The sequence below is a fragment of the Meriones unguiculatus genome, chromosome 6, assembly GCF_030254825.1.
Source record: "Meriones unguiculatus strain TT.TT164.6M chromosome 6, Bangor_MerUng_6.1, whole genome shotgun sequence".
Classification (NCBI taxonomy): Eukaryota; Metazoa; Chordata; class Mammalia; order Rodentia; family Muridae; genus Meriones; species Meriones unguiculatus.
The window spans coordinates 81,153,429-81,160,863 of record NC_083354.1 but is presented as its reverse complement, the minus strand read 5'-3'; the positions used below and the strand labels follow the sequence as shown (position 1 = coordinate 81,160,863).

General features: G+C 44.6%; 1 pseudogene; it reads right to left on the bottom strand.

The window, feature by feature from the left end:
- Positions 1-3,551: 3,551 nt before the first annotated feature.
- LOC110562488 (citrate synthase, mitochondrial-like) lies at positions 3,552-5,159 on the bottom strand (annotated as a pseudogene).
- Positions 5,160-7,435: the final 2,276 nt, after the last annotated feature.

The window sequence follows — 7,435 nt, the reverse complement described above, 5'->3', positions numbered from 1 at the left end:
TGATGTGAACTGATGGACTAAGATCAGAAAGGAGAGGAGAACCTCCCCTATCAGTGGACTTGGGGAGTGGCATGCATGCAAAGGGAGGAGGGAGCGTGGGATTGGGAGGGGAGGGAGGGGCTTATGGGGGGATGCAGAATGAATAAAGTGTAATTGATGAAAAATTTAAAAAAAAGGGAAAAAAAATAATTTAAGAACCTTAAATGACTTTCAAAATTGGAGCAAAACATGGAGTTAGTCAATTTACATGGAGCACGTCTCGCCCCTGGGGGCAATGGTCTCCTGAACCTACTCAGACCTTGGACACCACCACTGCTAGTTGTAGAACTGATGTAGGATGTTCCAACGGGGGGGTTAAGGCTTCTCATAATATTTCATATAAGCCCACACCTGTTTGTTTATATCCCCCATTTTTATTCATTATTAGCCAGATAGAGCCAAGTAATTGTGATAATGATACTTGCTTTTTTGCCCAATGCTGTAATGCTAGTAAATTTACTAGCTGGTTACTCGCATGCCTCGCTGGGTGCCTGTGCCCGTTGATGCCCTCACACTATGACTCTCTTCAGACAGAAAAGGGATCTTGGAATTACAGCTGCCATTGTTACTGCCATCTCATTGGCGGCTGTTGGAGCTACCACCATGGCATTAGCCATGAGTCATACTGGGCAAACTGCTCAGACCCTGAATAACCTTTTAGCCAATGTAGCTCATACCTTAGATGTACAAAAAGGAATTAATGCTCAACTAAAAGGAGGTTTGATGGTGTTCAATCACAGGATTGACCTCGTGCAGGAGCAAATTGATACCCTATGGCAAATCACTCAACTTGGCTGTCAATGAAAGTATGCTGGACTTTGAGTCACTAGCATACAACATGAGAATTTCCCCTGTGCTGCAAATCTGTCTAAACAATTGCCTAGCTATATTTTAGGTAATTGGACTGGAGAATTCGATACTACGATGGAGCAGCTGAGAGTGGCCATTGTTACGGTAAATTCTACCAGAGTGGACGCAGGACTAGCCACAGGATTATCATCATGGATTGCTGCAGCCATGAATCATCTGAAGGAATGGGCGGGCATGGGAGCGTTAGCAGGCCTTCTGGTGTTGGTCACCTTGGTTTGCCTGTGGTATATATGCAAGATTAGAGTCTCACAACAGCGTAATGCAGCCATGACCATTCAGGCCTTTACAGCCATTGAAGCAGGACAGTCTCCCCAAGCATGGTTGGCTACCAAGCCAAAATGTTACGCTCAGGATGCGAGGCTGAGCACTGCACTCAGGGTCAGCTGCTTTGGACCCAGAGAAGAGCATGTCTGATTGCATGCGGGTTGATGCCCCAGGTCCCGCCTCTGAGAAAAAGGTATCAGACAGGTCTGATGCTCTTTGGGTGGATGACACCTAAATGAACATCAGTACAAAGTCCCAATTTATTTCTAATATCAGAGATCAGACCTCTACTCTTGCCTGATGCGTCTAAAACAAAAAGGGGGAACTGCAGAGAGCTGTGTAATGCCTCGCCTTAAAGATGGAGCTGGTTTCCGCCTTCCACCTTCCCGATGGTGAGTGCTCTCTGTCACAAACAACTCCACATTTGGCTAAGGCTGAGGATCTGGCTTGCTTCCATGTATGTGGACCTATCTGCATTGCCCATGTGGCATGCTGAGGTTGGTTACCCAGAGGCTATTTAAAGTGGGCTGGCTTTACCCAGGGTTAGATGATTGTTCAAGGTTCCTGAATAAACTGCATTGAAAAAAATATATATTAAAAGAAAAAAAAAAGAAGTACATCAAATGTTTGGAAAAAAAAGTTTTATATTTTTCGAGTTATATGTACTTAAATTTTTTTATTTATTACAATTTATTTACTTTGTATCCCAGTTGTACCTCCCGTCTTCATCTCCTCCCAATCCCACCTTCCCTCCCTCTTCTCCTCTCAGGCTCCTCCCCAGCCCACTGATAGGGGAGGTCTTCCTCTCTTTTCTGATCCTAGTCTATTAGGTCTCATCAGGAGTGGCTGCATTGTTTTCCTCTGTGGCCTGGTAAGGCTGCTTCTCCCTTAGGGGGAGGTGATCAAAGAGTAGGCCAATCAGTTCATGTCAGAGACATCCCGTGTTCCCATTGCTAGGAAACCCACTAAGAGATTGAGCTACCATGGGCTACATCTGTGCAGGGATTCTAGGTTATCTCTATGAATGGTCCTTTGTTGGAGTATCAGTCTTAGAAAAGAGCCCTATACCTAGATTTTTTTGGTTCTGTTGCTCTCTTTGTGGAGCTCCAGTTCTTTCCAGGTCTTTCTATCTCTCCCTTCTTTCATAAGTTATATGTATTTTTATATACACCATTCCTAGAAAATAATGATGGATTCAGTGCCACTAAAGTGGAATTCTGAAAGACAGGATGAAAATAATGAATTATAAATAACTATATAAGCTCTGTTTAGTACATTGAGGTTTTTCTTGTTTTTTTTTTTTTGTTGTTGTTAATAAAAACATTTATGTTTCATTTTATACAGAACAACCTGAAGTCTGCATCATGCCTAACAGTTTCCCAAGGGTTTACAGTGTGTCCATCTCTACAGGGTGCGGCTGGGTGGGTTCCACACAAACACAGGCAGGAGTTTTGGGGTACAGAAGGGGCACAACAGGAGTGTATCTCGACCCTTCCTCAAAGAAAAGGCAGTAGCGCATTCTGAGTCACTGATAATCTGTGCAAATGGGGCTGCTAAAGTGATTACCGAAAGAGCAAGAAAGATGTTGATAAATAAAAGGCCATTTCCCTGTTGCAGGGGATGGAAAGAAGGCCTACTGTTTTGAATGCCCCAGCCCTAGGTCCATATGATATCCAATGGACACTATGTCTAATTGCAAATCCCTTTTCTGTTCAAAAGGAAAGGCCAGACCACAAAGAGGCTGGGCATTCCGGAGGGCCTGTTCTATGCTAGAGCATATTAACAGGAGAAACCAAGGTCAGAAGACAGTGTCTTATGTTCCATGGAAGTACAAGGCCTAGTTCACATTGTACTGATAAAGCCAAATACCTGGGAAGACCACAGATCAAACAGACCTGCTGGAAAAGGTCCTTAGCAGAGGCCAGACAGAGAGGCCCAGAGCATCCTCGGCTTGAGGCACAGCAGATATAAAAAGCCTGGAAGGAAACACAATACTCCCAGACCTTAATTTTAATGGTATAATTTAAAAGGAGGAATAGGATCAAATGCTGAGTAACAGTCACGATAAATACCATGCCTGATAGCCTAAAAAGTTGTTAAAGTGATTCCAGCTAACCAATAGATCTTACTAGGAGGTGCTTGTGTTCATGGCAAAAGGCCCTAGGATTTGACACTGCTGACATCCAATATGCTTCCTGTGGAAACAAAGGGGGCCTGGCCCTGGCCTAAATGACTTGGAGGGCTGGTGGAGTGGAAGCAATAGCTTCACGGGGTGACTGCAGCTTTTCTGTAACCTGCTTCAGCCTAAACAAAGAGGAGCCGAAGTCTCACTCTAGAGATGGTTGGAACCAGATCCAACCCTGACTGCATGCATTAGTTCTGGTTGTCCTATGGTTGGTGGGCAACTCATTCCAGGTAGGAGAAGTGAGCTGGAGAGGGAAGATGGGGTCACTTCTGTCTTTTAAGTCTTAATTTATATTTTAACTTCAAATATATTTTCAGTGCCTCAGATACAGTTTAATCTTAAGTCTTAAAGGCCCTTGAAACAAAACAAAATTATACTTTATTTTTAAGCTTCCTCGTTCTCTTATAGTCAGTTTCCGCAGTCTCCCAGTTGACCCTGACTTAGAGTCCACAGTCCATCAGAGCATTGGTGCTCAGGGACTTGGGCCTTTCCGGAGGGAAGCCTAGGGCTCTGCTTCAGATGAGCTGCGCCAGCACACCCAGCGCCCTCGACACTCCAAACAGCACCGTGTAGTAGTTCATCTCCGTCATGCTGTAGTACTGGAGCAGCACCCCGCTGTGAGCATCGACACTGGGCCAGGGGTTCTTGGCCTTCCCTTGCTTTAAGAGGACATTGGGCACAATCTTGTACAGCTGAGCAACCAGCTTAAACATGGGGTCGTTCGGTAGATGTTTCAGAGCAAACGCTCGCCGGCAGGAGTATCGTGGGTCAGTCTTAGAACTGCGTGACCGTATCCCGGGACAACCCGTCCTGAGTTGAGGGTGTTCCAGATGTAGTCTCATAATTTTCTCATCGGACACATCTTTGCCAACTTCCTTCTGTAGCTGTGTTAGCCAGACAAGCACCTCCTGATTTGCTAGTCCACGTAGAGACCCCACTAGCCCATTTATGGCTGCTGAAAAGGACAGGTAAGGGTCTGAAAGGGCGCTGCCCACCAAGTGGCTCGTGTGGGCACTGACATTACCACCCTCATGTTCACTGTGGATAGTGAGGTACAAACGCATAAACTCCGTGAACTGAGCATCAGTGTAGCCTAACATGTTCGTAAAATTGTGGGACCAGCCCAGCTCAGAGTCAATGGCCTCAATATTGCTGATAGATCTCTGCAGCAACACAGAATAGCTTCACAATCAGATCCATACAGTCTTCATAAATCAACTCCCAGTATTTAGTTCGATGGATTCCCTCTGCATATTCCCCGGGCAAAGTCACTCTCACTGTTGAGGGCTGTGATGGCTGTGCTGAGCTGAGACATGGGGTGCAGATGGGTAGGAAAGTAGTCCAGCATGGTGATCACATGAGAAGGCAGAGCTGCCCTTTTTGCCCATTCTTGTGAGAGCCATGATACCTGTTCCTCTGTTGGCATCTGTCCAGTTACTAGCAGCCAAAATAAGCCCTCAGGCAGGCGTTCTTCCCCACCTATAGCCTTAGGGAGCATTTTCTGACATTCAGGGATACTATAGCCTCGAAAACGGATGCCCTCATCAGGATCAAGAACTGATGTTTCATATACAAATCCTTTCATGCCACCATACATCATGTCCACAGTGATTCGGCCCACCACTGTGTTCCCATGTTGCTGTCTGAAGGCCTTAATTCTGGTCTGCTCCTTAGGTGTCAGATTGGCCAATACATCTTTCAAATTCATGGAAGAAGCACTGGCATGCCGGGCGGCAAGGACAAGACAGGATGAGTTCTTGGCTCCCCAGAGCCGGGCTGCCGCACTGAGCCGAGCCATGACTGGCGCACCCTGGGACCCAGCGGGAAGGGAGCAGAGGGAGAGAGCTGCAGGTGTTACTGGAGCTGCCACTGTGACAGAGACAGAACCAACCTGCCGACAAGGCTGAAAGGAGGCAGCCTCTTGTTTGGTTTTTGAGACAGGTTTTCACTCAGGTTGAAATTCACCATGTTACCAAAACTAACCTTAAACTCTTGGTAATTCTCCTGTACCTGTTTCCTAGGTGCTGGGAGTACAGGTTGAACCTCCATTTCCAGTTCAAATGTGGGAATCTGGACCATAAAGAACTGACAGATGTTACTGAGCAGAGGGATGGAGTGATAGAAGATGCTAGCTTAAAGATAACTAGCTTAAGCATGAAACAACTAGAACAGGTTTGTAGACAGTCATAGGAAGCAATAAAGACAGACATTCAAGATTCAGGAGCAACGGTGTTGATTATCAGAGTATGTTTTAAAGTGGTTCATTGTGATAGTAAAATGAGGCTAGTGGATAGTATAGCTATTGAGAATAGGATAGGGGGAATAATGGTTGGCTGAATTAATATTTTCTAGGTTGAGATAAACATCTGGCATTTCAGATTGCTTGAAATTATTGTTGGCCTGTTTCCTGCTGCTACAACAGAATACCACAGATGGAGTTAATTTTAAATCATAGAAGTTTATTTATCTCATGAACCTAGAAACTGAAACTGAGATGTCCAAGGCTGAGGGAGAGGATCTGGTGAGTGCCCCTTTGCTGTATTGTAAGACGGTGAAAGGGATTACATGACAAGAAAAAGGAAAAAGAGTGAGTCCTTCATGCTGTAACAGTCCACTCCTACAATAATAGCATTCATCTGTTCATGAGGGTGATACTGAATGACTAATCACCTCTTAGGAGTCCCACCTCCCATAGCCTGGCGTCGTCATCAAACCTTCTTTGTGCAATGGATGGTGGTTAATGCAGAAACTCAAAGAGCAGACAGTAAGCATCAGTGGAATGTTCAGCTACAACTGGGATATCTACATCACTCCCACTCCACAAGGCTTTAGGTACCATTGCTGAAGAGAGGGGAGGGAATGATTGTTAAGAGCTAGGGGCTAGAGACCACTGAGTGAATCAGGATCTTCTAGACATGACAGAACTGTGGTGCTTAAGAATTCACAGCAGCAGCTGTAGCGTGCACAAGACCAAGACACTCAACATCCCAGCATGTAGTAGAAGGGCTTCATGAACCTCTGCTCCTAACTGAGAAAATTCTGACAACTGATGACTTGTGGGAGAGAGAAATCAGTTTTCTTTGTGGCTCTTGGCAGGTCAACCATGAAGCAGTGGATGGCTCTACTCCTGGGGCATATGGAGCAGGAAGTATGTGTAATACTTTGTATGTATGAAGATGGAGGTTTCTTTTAAAAAAAGATATAAAGTTGGAGGACATTCAGGGAGATACGGAATTGAAGGCAAGGAGTAACACATAAATATAATCAAAATTCACTGAATGAAATTCTCAAAAAATTAATTTAAGAAATGATGAAAAAAAGAAGCCCTACCACCGTTCAACAATCCTGAAGTAGGGATTAAGTTTATAGCAGATAAATTTTTGGAGACAAATGTAAAGCAGAGTAACATGTCTTAAAACACGTAGGAGGATGAGCTAACTCTACAGCATGAGAAAGAATGGGACTGATAACTTTAAGGGAGTGAAAATCACTTGACCTTCCACTGTATTTAATCCTAATCTCTGTTCGTTGTAGTGGCAGCCAATCTTCAAGGTGTTTCCTAAAGAGTTTTACTACCTGCTATGTGTGTTGTATTTATAGAACTTTTGTGACTTGGCATGCACGTTGCACCCTTCCATCTCTATCATATTACTGTGGTAGAGGTGACAGAGTGACTTCCGACGCAGGGTCATAACGTGACTTGCACCATCTGTGTCATTATTTTAGAGTGTTGAAGCCAGATACCATCTTTTTAGGATGCATAGGCACTCATAGGGAGACTCACATATGAAAAAGCAAACCTTTCCCCAGTACCAGCTTTTAGCTGTGGGAGTTGTCCCTTTGGAAGTAGAATCTCAATTTACAGAAAAGCGTTCAGATGGTTGACAATCCTGTCAAACAAATATCATGAGGGGCACTGAGTCTGACAGTGTCTAATCAAGCTGATCTTGAATTCCTGAGCCACAAAAGTTTGAGGTGCTGCTCATTTTTATGTTCCTTCAAGCAACTACAGTGGGGGCATTTGTTTTATACATGCTCCTGTCTATAATCTTGATTTGAAAGTCTTTGTGGGTGGAG